This window comes from Astatotilapia calliptera, chromosome 22 (assembly GCF_900246225.1).
Source record: "Astatotilapia calliptera chromosome 22, fAstCal1.2, whole genome shotgun sequence".
NCBI lineage: Eukaryota > Metazoa > Chordata > Actinopteri > Cichliformes > Cichlidae > Astatotilapia > Astatotilapia calliptera.
Window position 1 is genome coordinate 13,504,801 of NC_039322.1, and position 17,240 is coordinate 13,522,040.

The 17,240-nt window shown below is 37.7% G+C and overlaps 1 protein-coding gene, 1 long non-coding RNA gene and 5 other non-coding genes across 8 annotated transcripts in view; 2 read left to right on the forward strand and 5 right to left on the reverse strand.

Moving 5' to 3' along the window:
- dennd3a (DENN/MADD domain containing 3a) overlaps positions 1 to 602 on the reverse strand; it is a 28,365-nt gene extending 27,763 nt beyond the window's left edge. The window contains exon 1 of the mRNA XM_026156295.1: positions 352 to 602. The gene's annotated coding sequence lies outside the window, so the exon portion shown is untranslated. The remainder of the gene's footprint in view (positions 1 to 351) is intronic.
- A 1,662-nt stretch (positions 603 to 2,264) lies between these two features.
- On the forward strand, positions 2,265 to 6,595 carry LOC113015438 (uncharacterized). 2 transcript variants are annotated; one of them, XR_003271109.1, is made up of 4 exons: positions 2,265 to 2,546; positions 3,433 to 3,683; positions 3,851 to 4,018; positions 4,136 to 6,595. It is a non-coding gene; the product is annotated as an uncharacterized LOC113015438 (long non-coding RNA). The 2 variants fall into 2 exon arrangements; XR_003271108.1 differs by lacking the exon at positions 2,265 to 2,546 and having other exon boundaries at positions 2,930 to 3,683.
- Positions 6,596 to 9,990: 3,395 nt separating this feature from the next.
- trnah-gug (transfer RNA histidin (anticodon GUG)) lies at positions 9,991 to 10,062 on the reverse strand. The gene has a single exon. It is a non-coding gene; the product is annotated as a tRNA-His (tRNA).
- A 1,163-nt stretch (positions 10,063 to 11,225) lies between these two features.
- On the reverse strand, positions 11,226 to 11,297 carry trnah-gug (transfer RNA histidin (anticodon GUG)). Its single transcript has one exon. It is a non-coding gene; the product is annotated as a tRNA-His (tRNA).
- Positions 11,298 to 12,399: 1,102 nt separating this feature from the next.
- trnah-gug (transfer RNA histidin (anticodon GUG)) lies at positions 12,400 to 12,471 on the reverse strand. Its single transcript has one exon. It is a non-coding gene; the product is annotated as a tRNA-His (tRNA).
- Positions 12,472 to 13,634: 1,163 nt separating this feature from the next.
- Positions 13,635 to 13,706, reverse strand: trnah-gug (transfer RNA histidin (anticodon GUG)). The gene has a single exon. It is a non-coding gene; the product is annotated as a tRNA-His (tRNA).
- Positions 13,707 to 16,653: 2,947 nt separating this feature from the next.
- trnah-gug (transfer RNA histidin (anticodon GUG)) lies at positions 16,654 to 16,725 on the forward strand. Its single transcript has one exon. It is a non-coding gene; the product is annotated as a tRNA-His (tRNA).
- Positions 16,726 to 17,240: the final 515 nt, after the last annotated feature.

The following is a 17,240-nucleotide window of genomic DNA, read 5'->3' on the forward strand; positions in this document are numbered from 1 at the left end:
AAATATTTTACAGCTCTTTCTTCACTCGGTTTGCAGGACTGCTGTTGACACGCCCTATGATCTCTCTTTCGTTTGGCGGGCGGGTGGAAAAGCACAAAATATGAGCAACATGTGGCTTAATGTGCCAAGACTCTTGCCCCGAGTTCATCGTGTATACAGCCCGAACAAATCAAAACAGCGCATTAGCAACAACAATACGCCTAAAACAGTCATGTAAACATGCTGTCACACATTACAACAAGGTTAAAAACTTTAATACCAGCAGATGAAAATGTAAAACACGTGAAACTGAGCTGTGAGACCAACCGAGCAGGATTCCTCACATAGCAAGGGTTAAAATTAGAGACTGACCTTAAATATTTCTCGATCATTTCCACTGGATACACTTTAAACAGGGGGTTAGCCTCCAGCTAACAACGGCTCCAGCTTGCGGTTAGAAAGCCGTGAGACAGCTGCAGCAGGGACTTCAGCACTGAGACCAACTTTTACTGTGTGCTCTGATTCACAGCTTACTTTCTCACTCACACACAGTCCGAAGTTTGCCGCTGGTCTGTCAAACTCAGAGCGGCGACGCGTTAACTGAACTTCCTGTGAACCAAATTTCAAAATAAGAGCTTTTTAGTTTGGCAGTTCGAAGAGGGGGCATTTTGCTTCGCAAAGGCTCCGTCTACTGGATATTCACCGCAGTGCACTATCCATATTGCGAGAACTTTAGATACAATACAATTAGAAGAATTATTATTATACAATTTAATATTCGATTTAAAGATCACTTCTTCAAACAAGTCCGCACAATGTACAGCTTCTTCTTCTTCTTCCTCTTATGAAAAAGTTAATGTAGTGCCCCCCCCCCCCCCCCCTTTTTATTTTATTTTATTGTATCCTTTCTTAGAAACCTAACAAACCTAATAAACCTGACTGACATTCAAAGAGGGTAAATTTTATTCTATCTTTCAACGCCCCGAAGTAAATTAATAATTTACTATATGAATAAATAAATTTAAATGGAACTTCCTTCACTTTAAGAACATTTTTTATGGCAAAGAACAAATTCCTTTCCAGTTGACATCTCTGATAAAGTTACTCAAGTAAGAGACGCTGGGAGGAATAGAGATTAGGTCCACTCGAAAGAGGGATCTAATTTTGGCATCCATACTTTTGTATAGTGGAGAAACTTTGACTTAAAGAAGAATCCCTCAGGCCAGGAGCGGACATGGTGAGCATGGGTGATGGGAATTTTGTACACTTCTAAACTACATGGACAGACCAGACGTATGCCATCAAAACAATAGAGAACGCTTTTAGGATTATTGGTTTGAAACTGGCTATGTCATGGAAACCAGCAAGAGCAACATCGTGATCGGAGCGAAAAGCATAGCAACAAAGCTCTTTTTTTAAAGAGACGTTTGTATAACTCTGGATATATTTTACACACTACCTGTGGCTTTATCATGTGATGAAATTATCATGAAAAACAGTTGAAAAAAATGGGATGTGCATATTTAATCAATCGTGCACAAAATGAAAAAATCTATTTAATATTCATCCATGTCTGCAAAGTGTTATATATTAAATGTTGGCATGGTTTGCAATATTGAATTGAAGGGGCCAAAGTAACATTTTTTCGTTTACAGTGTCTCAAATTGCCATGGACAGACCAGGCGGTGTATTTGGTTAAGATATCCAAGTAGCCTAATTGTTCATTGGTCTAATACCGGAACAACAACAAATGAGTTCGTGTCAGAGGCGCAAACCGTCCTCTAAGCGGAGTTTATATACTGGAGTAAGAAAAATGCAAGATGCAGACTGCAACTGGCAGCGCAAACCAGCCGTGGTCGTATAGTGGTTGGCACTCTGCGTTGTGGCCACAGCAACCCCGGTTTGAATCCAGGTCACAGCAGCCTGGCTGTGCTTTTTAAACCAAATACAGAGAGCAGGCTAATGAATGGGCTTCGTGTCTACTCTTCTGGAGAGCTGCAAGTTAGGAGATTATCGTCCCTAATAAGATGTGTTAAATGAAAGGGTTTTTTTCTTCCTTTTATGTTGGTTTTCCACACTGTAAGACCAAATAGTAATAGTTTGATAAATGAAATGAGTTCCAACTAAAACCTGTAATAAGTTCATACACCTTTATTTTTTTGAGTAGTTTGAACAAGTTTGTTTTTTCAAGTTATCAGTACTTGAATATATTGATTAGTTTCTGACATTGCCCTTAAATAATTTGAGTTTTAACACTGACGTCACTTACATGCCTACGTACGTACGTACGTGCGCCACCTGTTTCTTTATTAAGTGCTGGCAACCATCTTGGATTCCTCGCTTCGAGTGCGAATGCCCGCTCATTACTTCGAAAGAAACTTGTGGAACGTTAATATCCAAACAGAAATAAATTTGTGAAGGGGTTTTTTTTGCGGCATTGCCTTTGACGCTGGATAAAGGAGGACGTGGTATGGTATGTTACGGACTTTTGAACTGGAACAGCTAACGCTCTGCACTTGGCTAGCTGCATTTACCGCCTTTGCAGCATCTTCAGGAGCGCTTTTGTGGTAAGTTTTATTTTTTCTGAAACTATAGTTCTCCGTTGTAATATGGGTTTTTATCGTCATAAATGTACAACTCTAGCAGGCATTTAAGAATTACATGCATGCGTCGTTTTATCCATGTCGCCTTGTCCCCAAAGTGTTTTGCATGAATTATGCTAATAAGCTCATATTTAGTATAACACATTATTAGTCCCAGGGACTAATAATGTGTTAATAACTTTTCTAATCTCTTACTATTTTAAAAGAAGTCTTTAGAAGGCGTTTCTGGATTTGCAGATTATAAACTGCCTTGTGGTTAAATTGTTGAATCAATATGCACTGCTACGCTGCTTCACACTTAGCGCATACATGGATATTGACTTTGGCTATTTGCTAACTTTTGGAACTTGAAACTTACGTTTAGTTCTCTGGAGTTGTACATATTAAAACTGGGGCAGCAAAATTGTAGGCACAGGACATACTTACAAAAGCAGTGATTAATCATTACATAATTAGGCGGTAGAACATGGTTTACATTGCCAATAGTTATGTATACTAAGTTGAAATGTAGAAGCTTCTGAACTGTAAAATTGTTGTGCCTGGTCTATTTTAGGTTAGCTTAAGGGTGAATCCATCAATAATATATTTACCAAACAGTTATTTTTTTCGTTTTATTTTATTCTGATGCCCAGTGTTCATTAGTGAAAGACTTAGTTTTTTATCTGTCAGGGGCTGGGTCTGTGACGCAGCATTTTGAGTTTATTTTGTATTTTTGCTTTCTTATGTTATATTGAAATGAGGTGAAGTTCTTGTATTGTTGTTATTATTAGTTAAGGTTTAGTTGAGTTCTGGGCTAGTTATGTTTCATCTGTGTCTCCTTGGTTATGTGTCTTTTCTGTTCTCTGTGTAGTCTGTCTTGTCTTCTGTGTTTTACTGTTATGTCCATGCCAGGGCAGAAGTAAATTTTCAGGGGTGAAGATGCTGTTTACCTTGACCAGCTAAGACTACAGATTGTAGATGAAGTCGAGAAAAGTGAAAAGAATCCTGATTACAAAGCTGATGCACACAACTTTGGCCTTGCGATGCAAAGAGATCATCAATGATGACCTACCAGTAGGTCAGATCCTGGATTGCTGGCCTACTCTGAAATCCCAGTCCCAGGTAAGAATGTATATAGATGTATCTAACAAGATGTATTTTATATCAACTCCTGTTATCTGGCCTGTCTGAACAAATTATGCCTTTGGAGTGTAAGGAATTTGATGTATTTTGCAAAGATTTATGGACTAATCGAAACTTGTAAACATAAATGTATCCTGTGTGTTCAGATCTGTGCAGAATTGCACAGGATTACAAACCTCCACCTGAAGAACCACTTTTATGCTGTGTTGGACCAACATTCTCCCCGGCTCCAGAGCTTATTCAGATAGAAAGCTGTTTGCACAGGGAACGTGTCTGATGTCCTGTCTCAGCTCTTCAGAAGCTAAAATCTCCAGGTTAGTGGGTTTTTGTCTTGTTTTTTGAGCTTTATTTAATTTGATCAATTTTTCAATTTTAACTACCATTCTTGACTAGGTTAGCCAATAATTTAAAATAATTTTCTTGTGATGTAGGAACAAGCTGATATCCATGCCCAACGTGCTGGTGTGCTTCATGCCCTCTCTGCCTATTTGTACGACGACACCTCTAGCTTCATCATAACGTGGGATCTAAGTTTTGGACAAAGTTGTGAACAATATCTTAGTAGCATCCTTGTTTAGATTTCTCAAAACATTATGACACTTTGAGAAGCATCTCCATGCTTGGATCTGTCTACAACAGTGTCCATGTCACATAATGGAAACACTACATGTTTTTAATATGTGTAGACCTTCTATAATGTTCCTAGCCCAACCATACATCACTGTACAAATGAAAAAAAACAAAAAACTCTTATTGACTTTCTGTTATTGCTACGAAGAGGTATGACTTTGCTTTACTAAAAAGTACTATTTTTGTCAGTTTGTTTTCTCAAATCTTTGGTGTGTTGTGGCTTTTTTGTTGTTCAAACAATTGATTTCTGAGCTAGTAATAATCCAGAAATGTGACTTGTATAGATGAAACTAAGAGAAATAGGAATGTACTAACATGTAGTAATTTTGTTTTCTGTAGATGATGCATTCTGATAGACCAGATATTAGTGAAGTGCCACTTGGACTCCTGATCAGAGCCAATTCCAGCAATGCAACATTCTTCTGCCCTGAGAAGACTGCAGTTTTGGTCGAGGGTAACATGATCATTGTTTTCACCACCCTAGCTGATGGATTTCTAGTAATATTTGGACTGACCTACGCCCTGCACCTAAGCTACCCAAAATGTTTGGCCAACATTTTTGACTTTATTCAGAAAGTTTGGATGGGTCTGAAGGGTGGGAAGTTGAAGCCCAAAGTGCTGAGTCTTAAAAATGATCTTTTGGCAGCAGAATAATGTCCAGGATTCCTACACAGTCCTCAAGTGCCTGTTAAAGCAAGTAATTCAGCTTATCATGTTTCAAAGTCTGGATAAGTTTTTTTGTTTTGTTTTGTTTTGTTTTTTTAAAGAGAATAGAATAAAGAAATCTTTGCACACTCTGTTTCATACTTCATCATCTTAAATCCACATCCAAAGTAAAAGGGGTGATTTTATTTTATTTATTTTTTATTTTTTTCCCCCATCATCACTTGTTTTAGTTGATTTTGATTGTGTTTTTAGTCAGATAACTGTAAATCCATAGAGAAAATGAAGGACAATCTCACTACATTTCTGGCTTCTAGGTGGGATCTTGAATGTCACTTAAGGAACGTTCCTCCTGAACTGCTCATAACTGACATAAGGCGCTAAGGAGGTTTATAACACTGTTTTATGTCTCTAAAGAAGTATTTTTCTATTTAATGTTTTATTGCTTTGTTGTTGAGACTGTGATTGCACTCTACAAATGTGCATTTTGCATAACCAGAGTACTGGCATATTAAAAAGGTTACCAATTATATTTCAGTGTATTATACTGCACTATACTATACTATTACTTTCATTTGGTTTTCCCACATAATAATGCAGGATTTTCTTTTCCTTTTGTTTGTTTTTTAATAAAAAGGTCATACTCGTGTGTTAATCAAATCTGAATACTCTTAAAACATGTTGTGAAATTCTTTATTTCTAATATTGTAACCTTGTGCCAAAACTGGACATTTCTGACATTATTCCCTATAAAATGTGGTGGATTTATGTCGTTGGACTTTTTGTTAGAAATGCTATGTGTTAAAGTAACTCAAATTTGTAACTTGAATTTATATTTTCTGTCTTATGTTTTTACAAGTGTAATTATTTTGGGCACTTTTTTTATATCAAATTCAAAACACAGTAGATTTGGATATTACAAGTGTAATGGAGACCAGGGGTTCCATTACCTGGTTGGTATTGTTAATAATAAATTGTTGGATTGGGAATTTAAAATAGGGTAATAAAGAAAACACATTAGTTCTTATGGAGTCTTTTATTAGGTTATTTGACATACGATTAAATTGACAGCTTGTAACAGAAAAGAGACAGTGGGACTGGCCATCCTACCTGTGTCGGAGAAGAGCCAAAGTTAGAGCTGTTTGCAGTTAATCATTTATCAATAACCTAAACATATGTGAAATGAGAACTTGTAAAGGTACTCACCTGTCCTGGTTGCTTCTTGCAGGATGTGGAGCGAAAGAGTGAAAGCGGCTCAATCACCTGTTTAAGAGCTCTTGGAGCAGACCAGTGTGCCGGGTTAGGGAGTATGGTTAAAGAGGGTTTTAATTTAGATAGAAATGAGTGAAGCTTATGTTATTGGTTTGTTTATAGTATGTGTTGGAAATATGTATATGTTTGTGATGTGCTTTAATGTTATTGTATGTTTGTTTGTGTGGAGGGTTATGTTTCATGTTGATTAGTTACTTGGGCTATTCCGGATACTCACCTGAAAAGGTAGAGTATAAAAGGAAGCCATTTTGTTTAGTTGCGGTTAGTGTTTTGTGCTGTTATCATGCTCCTTCTTTAATAAAGTGCCAATCCATGGATGTATTTTACTCCAGTCTCGCGGCGTCATATTATTGGACAGAACCTATGACCGCCGGCCAAAACTGACAAGTGGTGTCAGGAGTGCTGCCTCTAATGAATGAGGTAAATATGATGACGAGAAGTGGAAAGAAGAATGACAGTAATGAAGTGGCAGAGGATGGTGAAGGTGCTACAGCTGATCCAGTGGCTAAAGCAGGAGCTAAACCTGGCGATAGACTGGATGAACTGACAGCTCTGGTGAAATCATTGATGCAGTCTCAAGCAACAAGAGACCAGAGAATAGACACAGAATCAGCCCGACAAGAACAAAGATGGAAAAGTATGCAACATCAGTTTCAGCAAATGCAAGTTCACGTAAAAGAAATGACAGAACAGCAGCAGGAACAAGAGGACAACCAAATCGAGGAGGGAGGTGAACCTGATGAGGGGCCTAGTCTGACTGGTCAGCAGATGTGGTCTCTGCCAAGACAGGAACCATTTCACCAGAGAGATCCCAAGTTGTTGCCACTCACTCCAGATGATGATATTGAGCATTTTCTCACTACTTTTGAGAGACTGGCTCAAGTTTGCCGTTGGCCGAGAGAAGAATAGGCTGTTCGACTCGTACCTCTGCTCACTGGGAAAGCACGTAGTGCTTATGTGCATATGGACATTGCTGATTCAGAAGTCTATGATAAAGTAAAAGATGCCATTCTTGCTAAATACGAAATAACTGCTGACACATACAGAAGAAGGTTTCGAGCCCTGGATATGCACCCAGGTGAAACTCCAAGAGAACTTTATGTGCGATTAAAATATATGTTTTACAAATGGGCGAAACCTGAAAAATCTACAGTGAAAGACATTTCTGAACTAATGATCTTGGAGCAGTTTCTGAGGATGGTCCACCCAGACCTGGAGGTGTGGATCAGGGAACGTGCCCCCAAATCTGCAGAGGAGGCTTCACAACTAGCGGAAATCTTCATCTCTGCCAGAACAGGATCGAGAGGAACCACCTTTGGCCGGGACAGCTTCATGATTGGACAAAGTAAGTCTGATGGGGGTGTAAGGAGTGGTGGTATAGGCCAGAGTAGAAGTTATCCTGGAAGCAGACATTTTGTTTCTGGTAAAAGTAACAACACTAAAAAGTCACATTCAGGTTCAAAATCAGATGTTAGATGTTATCACTGTAACCAGATAGGCCACACTCAGTATACCTGCCCAGCAACAACACAAAGTAGGCCATCCCTTTTGTGCTCAGCCCCCAGACCCACATTGCCAGGTCCTGATCATGAAGCAGTAAGAACAACACCTGTACTTGTTAATGGTCAGCGTGAAGAAGCACTCCTAGATACAGGGAGCTTTCAGTCAGTGGTTTTGGCTAGTTTAGTACCAAGAGAGCTATGGAGTGACACAAGGACTAAAATAAGCTGTGTACATGATGATGAGAAAGATTATCCCATGGCTGAGGTGTATTTGACTGTAGGTGGCCAGACATTTCTCCTGCCAGTGGCTTTAGCACCCAGACTGCCATATGCAGTGATATTGGGCTTAGATATACCTACACTGCTAGATTTGGTGTCTAATGAAGTTCCGGGACATTTGCATACAGTTCATGTAGATCAGGACCACAACGTACAGAAGCAAGACATTATTCTGCAGGCACAGCCAGAAAGTGCAATCCCCAGTTTGATCACCACAAGAGCTCAGAGTGCAAATGACCCGTTAAAAGAGCTACCTTTCTATGATGAAGAATTAGAAGTAAGCCCAGCAAAACCAGCTAAATCTCGAGCGCAAAGACGAAGAGAAAAATTTAGGGGTTCATCCAGGTTAGAGGGTGTAGACCAGAGCCCCAACCTCCCTCTGGAACTTGATATCCCACCAGATATCTCTTCACTTCAACGGGCAGACCCATCATTAAAATCCTGGTTTGATAAGGTGTCGGAGGTTGATGGACAGGTGCGAGGGACAGTAGATGTGTTGGCAGATGCAACCTATGTGTTGAGAAATGGTGTCCTTTATGAGTGTAAAGGCAAGACTGAAGCCATAGCATTACCACAGGCACTAAGAAACAAAGTCATGGAACTTGGTCATTCTGTACCTTGGGCAGGCCATCTTGGTTTTCAGAAATCTCTACATAGGATTGCAAGCCGTTTTGTCTGGCCTGGCATGTACACTCAACTACAGCAGTTTTGTAAGTCGTGTCAGATATGTCAGCTCACCCTAAATAAAGGAGTGGCCCATGCCCATCTTCAGCCATTGCCTGTCATAGATACACCTTTCGAAAGAATAGGAATGGATGTAGTGGGGCCCCTTGAAAGAAGCTCATCAGGTAATCGTTACATCTTGGTCATTTGTGATTATGCCACTCGTTATCCTGAGGCTTTCCCCCTAAGATCAGTGAAAGCGAGACAGGTTGCCAATTGTCTCCTGCAGTTGTTTTCTAGAGTAGGTATAGCTAAAGAGGTCCTGACAGACTGTGGCACAAATTTCCAGTCTAAATTCCTACAGCAGGTATATAGATTACTTGGCATAAAAGGTATTAAAACCACCCCTTACCACCCCCAGTCAGATGGACTAGTAGAGCGTTTTAACCAGACACTAAAGAACATGCTGCGCAAATTTGTAACAGAGACTGGCTCAGACTGGGATCAGTGGCTGCCTTACTTGTTGTTTGCCTATCGCGAAGTGCCACAGGCCTCTACAGGATTTTCACCATTTGAACTGCTTTATGGCCGTCAAGTGAGAGGTCCACTCGACCTGCTGAAAGAACAATGGGAGAATCCTGAGCCTGATGGAGATAATGTAATAGCTTATGTGCTGAAAATGAGAGAGCGACTAGAACAAATGACAATACTGGCACAGCAAAACATGAAAGTGGCTCAAAACAAGCAGAAAACCTGGTATGATAAGAAGGCCAGGGAAAGGACATTCCAACCAGGACAGCATGTGTTGCTGTTGCTTCCTACGACAGACAGCAAACTGCTAGCCAGGTGGCAAGGCCCCTACAAAATTACAAAACGTCTTGGCAATGTTAACTATGAGCTGTAGATGCCTGACAGGAAGAAACATCAGGTCTTCCATATTAACCTGTTAAAAAAATTCACGCAGCAGCAGCAGCAACCCATCACGCAGCAGCAGCAACTGCCAATGCAGTCCACGCAGCAGGTAAAACAGCATTGTCTTGTTCGGGTAGTCAAGGACAAAGAGGAGGGAGAACAGTTTTTTTCCCACAGGCAAATCAGGGCCAAGTTTAGTGTCACTGACCCATCTTAAGCCCTCCCAGCAGGGAGATTTAACGGCTCTTCTGGATCCAAATTTGTTCCAGGAAAAAGCTGGTTTTACAAAACTGGTACAACACAAAGTCCACTTGAGGGATAATGCTCCACCCGGTAGAAATATATATTTGCAATCACAACCACGCTGCCGTGACCCGGATTCGAACCAGGGTTGCTGCGGCCACAACGCAGAGTACTAACCACTATACGATCACGGCTGGCACGCTAGGTCATGCTGTCAGTTGCAGTCTGTATCTTGCAGTTGTCTCACTCCACTATATATACTTGAACAGTAACCTGTACGATGCGCAAAAGAACAGCAGATATTATTTACCGTCAGAACACCAGATGTCTCTGTGTAATTGCAGATGCTTTTACTGTGCCACGTGCATAAATGTGCGCATCGTTCACACATCAGATTCATATGAAGAACAAACGCATAATACAGACTGTAACTGCAGCCGCGTGTCGCTTCTGTTTGAACATCTGTCCCAACCACTTTTTCCACATTAAAACAAACAACAGAATTTGAATGAAAACAATGGAATTTGAATGAAAACAACGGAATTTGAATGAAAACAACGGAATTTGAATGTACAGAACAGAGTTTGAATCAAAACAACGGAAAACAACGGAATTAGAATAACAGAACAGAATTTGAATGAAAACAATGGAATTTGAATGAAAACAATGGAAATAGAATGAAAAGAACAGAATTTGAATGAAAACAATGGAAATTGAATGAAAACAACGGAATTTGAATGAAAACAACAGAATTAGAATGTACAGAACAGAGTTTGAATCAAAACAACGGAAAACAACGGAATTAGAATAACAGAACAGAATTTGAATGAAAACAATGGAATTTGAATGAAAACAATGGAAATAGAATGAAAATAACAGAATTTGAATGAAAACAATGGAAATTGAATGAAAACAACGGAATTTGAATGAAAACAATGGGATTTGAATGAAAAGAACAGAATTTGAATGAAAACAACAGAATTTGAGAACAAACAATGGAATTGGAATAAAAACAGTAGAATTAGAATGAAAACAAAAGCATTTGAATGAAAACAACAGAATTTGAATGAAAACAATGGAAATAGAATGAAAACAACAGAATTTGAATGAAAACAATGGAATTTGAATGAAAACAACGGAATTAGAATGAACAAAACAGAATTTGAATGAAAACAACGGAAGTTTAAACTCTGTTGTAAAAATGAAAAAGAAAACTGGTTGATGAGTTCACAGGTAAGGTAAGGAAAAGCTGGTTATGTTAAGAAATTTGATTGGGCAATCCAGTACCAACAATGAAAAAAACATGCCTGTAATCATTCACGCTGACCTGTTACAATTACTTGCTCTGCAATCACACTGCCGTGACCCGGATTCGAACCGGGGTTGCTGCGGCCACAACGCAGAGTACTAACCACTATACAATCACGGCTGGCACGGTAGGTCATGCTGTCAGTTGCAGTCTGTATCTTGCAGTTGTCTCACTCCACTATATATACTTGAACAGTGACCTGTACGATGCGCAAAAGAACAGCAGACATTATTTACCGTCAGAACGCCAGATGTCTCTGTGTTAATGCAGATGCTTTTACTGTGCCACGCGCATAATCGTGCGCATCGTTCACACATCAGATTCATATGAAGAACAAACGCATAATACAGACTGTAACTGCAGCCGCGTGTCGCTTCTGTTTGAACATCTGTCCCAACCACTTTTTCCACATTAAAACAAACAACAGAATTTGAATCAAAACAATGGAAATTGAATGAAAACAACGGAATTTGAATGAAAACAACAGAATTAGAATGTACAGAACAGAGTTTGAATCAAAACAACGGAAAACAACGGAATTAGAATAACAGAACAGAATTTGAATGAAAACAATGGAATTTGAATGAAAACAATGGAAATAGAATGAAAAGAACAGAATTTGAATGAAAACAATGGAAATTGAATGAAAACAACGGAATTTGAATGAAAACAATGGGATTTGAATGAAAACAACAGAATTCGAATCAAAACAATGGAATTTGAATGAAAACAATGGAAATTGAATGAAAACAACAGAATTTGAATGAAAACAATGGAAATTGAATGAAAACAACGGAATTTGAATGAAAACAATGGAAATAGAATGAAAAGAACAGAATTTGAATGAAAACAATGGAAATTGAATGAAAACAATGGAATTTGAATGAAAACAATGGGATTTGAATGAAAACAACAGAATTTGAATGAAAACAATGGAATTTGAATGAAAACAACAGAATTTGAGAACAAACAATGGAATTGGAATAAAAAGAGTAGAATTAGAATGAAAACAAAAGCATTTGAATGAAAACAACGGAAGTTTAAACTCTGTTGTAAAAATGAAAAAGAAAAACTGGTTGATGAGTTCACAGGTAAGGTAAGGAAAAGCTGGTTATGTTAAGAAATTTGATTGGGCAATCCAGTACCAACAATGAAAAAAATCATGCCTGTAATCATTCACGCTGACCTGCTACAATTACTTGCTCTGCAATCACAACCACACTGCCGTGACCCGGATTCGAACCGGGGTTGCTGCGGCCACAACGCAGAGTACTAACCACTATACGATCACGGCTGGCGCGCTGGATTATGCTGTCAGTTGCAGTCTGTATCTTGCAGTTGTCTCACTCCACTATATATACTTGAACAGTGACCTGTACGATGCGCAAAAGAACAGCAGACATTATTTACCGTCAGAACACCAGATGTCTCTGTGTTAATGCAGATGCTTTTACTGTGCCACGCGCATAATCGTACGCATCGTTCACACATCAGATTCATATGAAGAACAAACGCATAATACAGACTGTAACTGCAGCCGCGTGTCGCTTCTGTTTGAACATCTGTCCCAACCACTTTTTCCACATTAAAACAAACAACAGAATTTGAATCAAAACAATGGAATTTGAATGAAAACAATGGAATTTGAATGAAAAGAACAGAATTTGAATGTACAGAACAGAGTTTGAATCAAAACAACGGAAAACAACGGAATTAGAATAACAGAACAGAATTTGAATGAAAACAATGGAATTTGAATGAAAACAATGGAAATAGAATGAAAAGAACAGAATTTGAATGAAAACAATGGAATTTGAATGAAAACAACGGAATTTGAATGAAAACAACAGAATTAGAATGTACAGAACAGAGTTTGAATCAAAACAACGGAAAACAACGGAATTAGAATAACAGAACAGAATTTGAATGAAAACAATGGAATTTGAATGAAAACAATGGAAATAGAATGAAAAGAACAGAATTTGAATGAAAACAATGGAAATTGAATGAAAACAACGGAATTTGAATGAAAACAATGGAATTTGAATGAAAACAATGGAATTTGAATGAAAACAACAGAATTTGAGAACAAACAATGGAATTGGAATAAAAAGAGTAGAATTAGAATGAAAACAAAAGCATTTGAATGAAAACAACAGAATTTGAATGAAAACAACGGAATTTGAATGAAAACAACAGAATTTGAATGAAAACAATGGAATTTGAATGAAAACAACGGAATTAGAATGAACAAAACAGAATTTGAATGAAAACAACGGAAGTTTAAACTCTGTTGTAAAAATGAAAAAGAAAACTGGTTGATGAGTTCACAGGTAAGGTAAGGAAAAGCTGGTTATGTTAAGAAATTTGATTGGGCAATCCAGTACCAACAATGAAAAAAACATGCCTGTAATCATTCACGCTGACCTGTTACAATTACTTGCTCTGCAATCACACTGCCGTGACCCGGATTCGAACCGGGGTTGCTGCGGCCACAACGCAGAGTACTAACCACTATACAATCACGGCTGGCACGGTAGGTCATGCTGTCAGTTGCAGTCTGTATCTTGCAGTTGTCTCACTCCACTATATATACTTGAACAGTAACCTGTACGATGCGCAAAAGAACAGCAGACATTATTTACCGTCAGAACGCCAGATGTCTCTGTGTTAATGCAGATGCTTTTACTGTGCCACGCGCATAATCGTGCGCATCGTTCACACATCAGATTCATATGAAGAACAAACGCATAATACAGACTGTAACTGCAGCCGCGTGTCGCTTCTGTTTGAACATCTGTCCCAACCACTTTTTCCACATTAAAACAAACAACAGAATTTGAATCAAAACAATGGAATTGAATGAAAACAACGGAATTTGAATGAAAACAATGGAATTTGAATGAAAACAACGGAATTAGAATGTACAGAACAGAGTTTGAATCAAAACAACGGAAAACAACGGAATTAGAATAACAGAAAAGCATTTGAATGAAAACAATGGAATTTGAATGAAAACAATGGGATTTGAATGAAAACAACAGAATTTGAATGAAAACAATGGAATTTGAATGAAAACAACGGAATTTGAATGAAAACAACAGAATTAGAATGTACAGAACAGAGTTTGAATCAAAACAACGGAAAACAACGGAATTAGAATAACAGACAGAATTTGAATGAAAACAATGGAATTTGAATGAAAACAATGGAAATAGAATGAAAATAACAGAATTTGAATGAAAACAATGGAAATTGAATGAAAACAACGGAATTTTCTCATTCAAATTTCCAGTTTGTTGTTTCATTCACCACATCTTCCTCATTGTTCTTGCATTCAAAATTTGTTCTTTTCATTCTATATATTCCATGGTTTTCATGTCAAATTCCGTTGTTTTCATTCAAATGTCCATTGTGTAGTGTCTTAAATTCTGATTGTTTTCATTCTATTTCCATTGTTTCCATTCAAATTCTGTTGTTTTCATTCAAATGCTTTGTTTTCAATTCTAACTTCTACTCTTTTATTCAATTCCATTGTTTGTTTCTCAAATTCCTGTTGTTTCATTGCATTCCATTGTTTTTTTATTCAATATCTTTTGTTTTCATTCAATTCCATTGTTTTCATTCAAATTCTGTTCTTTCATTCTTTTTCCATTGTTTTCATTCATTTCCATTGTTTTCATTCAAATTCTGTTCTGTTACTATTCTCCTAATTCCGTTGTTTTCCGTTGTTTTGATTCAAAACTCTGTTCTGTACACATTCTAAATTCCGTTTTGTTTTAATTTCAAATTCCGTTGTTTTCATTCACAATTCCATTGTTTTCGATTCAAATTCTGGTTGTTTGTTTTAATGTGGAAAAGTGGTTGGACAGATGTTTCAAACAGAAGCGACACGCGGCTGCAGTTACAGTCTGTATTATGCGTTTGTTCTTCATATGAATCTGATGTGTGAACGATGCGCCCGTTTATGCGCGTGGCACAGTAAAAGCATCTGCATTACACAGAGACATCTGGCGTTCTGACGGTAAATAATGTCTGCTGTTCTTTTGCGCATCGTACAGGTCACTGTTCAAGTAATATATGTGAGAGTGAAGACAACTGCAAGATACAGACTCAACGACATGAACTATATCCAGGTACCAGCCCGTATCGTATAGTGGTTATGTACTCTGCGTTGTGGCCGCAGCAACCCCGGTTCGAATCGGGTCACGGCAGTGTGTGTTTGATTGCAGAAAGTATTATGTAGCAGGTCAGCGTGAATGTTATGACAGGCTATGTTTTTTCATTTGTTGTGTACTGCGATTGCCCATTAAATTCTTTAACATAACAAGCTTTTCTTACTTACCTAGCTGTGAACTCATCAACCAGTTTTTTTTTCCAGTTCGTTTATTCAACAGAGTTGCTTAAATCTTCGTTGTTTCATGTCATATTGATTCTGTTTTGTTCATTCTGTTATTCTTCGTTTGTTTTCTTATTTTTTCTATCTCATTATCTATTTGTTGTCATTCCTGTTCAAATGCTCGTTTTTTTTCGTTTGTTTCTCATTTTCCATTTCAATTGTCTTTTGTTTTCATTCTAATTCTTTATCATTCGGTTTTTTCATTCGATTCATTGTCTTTTGTATCTGTTCATTCAATCTGTTGTCTTTCATTTCAATTTCCATTATTTCATTCCAAATTCTGTTGTTTTCATTCCAAATCCCATTGTTTTCCATTCAAATTCCCATTTGTTTTCATTCAATTCCATTGTTTTCATTCAAATTCCTGGTCTTTTCATTCTATTTCCATTGTTTTCATTCAAAATTCCCGTTGTTTTCATTCAAATTCCATTGTTGTCATTCCAAATTCTGTTCTTTTCATTCCTATTTCCATTGTTTTCAAATTTTCAAATTCCATTGTTTTGATTCGAATTCTGTTGTTTTCATTCAAATCCCAATTGTTTTCATTCAAATTACCGTTGTTTTCATTCACAATTTCATTGTTTCATTCAAATTCTGTTCTTTTCATTCTATTCCATGTTTCTCATTCAAATTCCATTGTTTTCATTCCCAAATTCTGTTCTGTTATTCTAATCCGTTGTTTTCCGTTGTTTTGATTCAAACCTGTTCTGTACATTCTTCATTCAAATTCCGTTGTTTTTCATTCAAATTCCATTGTTTTGATTCAAATTCTGTTGTTTGTTTTAATGTGGAAAAAGTGGTTGGGACAGATGTTCAAACAGAAGCGACACGCGGCTGCAGTTACAGTCTGTATTATGCGTTTGTTCTTCATATGAATCTGATGTGTGAACGATGCGCACGATTATGCGCGTGGCACAGTAAAAGCATCTGCATTAACACAGAGACATCTGGCGTTCTGACGGTAAATAATGTCTGCTGTTCTTTTGCGCATCGTACAGGTCACTGTTCAAGTATATATAGTGGAGTGAGACAACTGCAAGATACAGACTGCAACTGACAGCATGACCTACCGTGCCAGCCGTGATCGTATAGTGGTTAGTACTCTGCGTTGTGGCCGCAGCAACCCCGGTTCGAATCCGGGTCACGGCAGTGTGATTGCAGAGCAAGTAATTGTAGCAGGTCAGCGTGAATGATTACAGGCATGATTTTTTTCATTGTTGGTACTGGATTGCCCAATCAAATTTCTTAACATAACCAGCTTTTCCTTACCTTACCTGTGAACTCATCAACCAGTTTTTTTTTCATTTTTACAACAGAGTTTAAACTTCCGTTGTTTTCATTCAAATTCTGTTTTGTTCATTCTAATTCCGTTGTTTTCATTCAAATTCCATTGTTTTCATTCAAATTCTGTTGTTTTCATTCAAATTCCGTTGTTTTCATTCAAATTCTGTTGTTTTCATTCAAATTCTGTTTTGTTCATTCTAATTCCGTTGTTTTCATTGAAATTCCGTTGTTTTCATTCAAATGCTTTTGTTTTCATTCTAATTCTACTCTTTTTATTCCAATTCCATTGTTTGTTCTCAAATTCTGTTGTTTTCATTCAAATTCCATTGTTTTCATTCAAATTCTGTTGTTTTCATTCAATCCCATTGTTTTCATCTCAA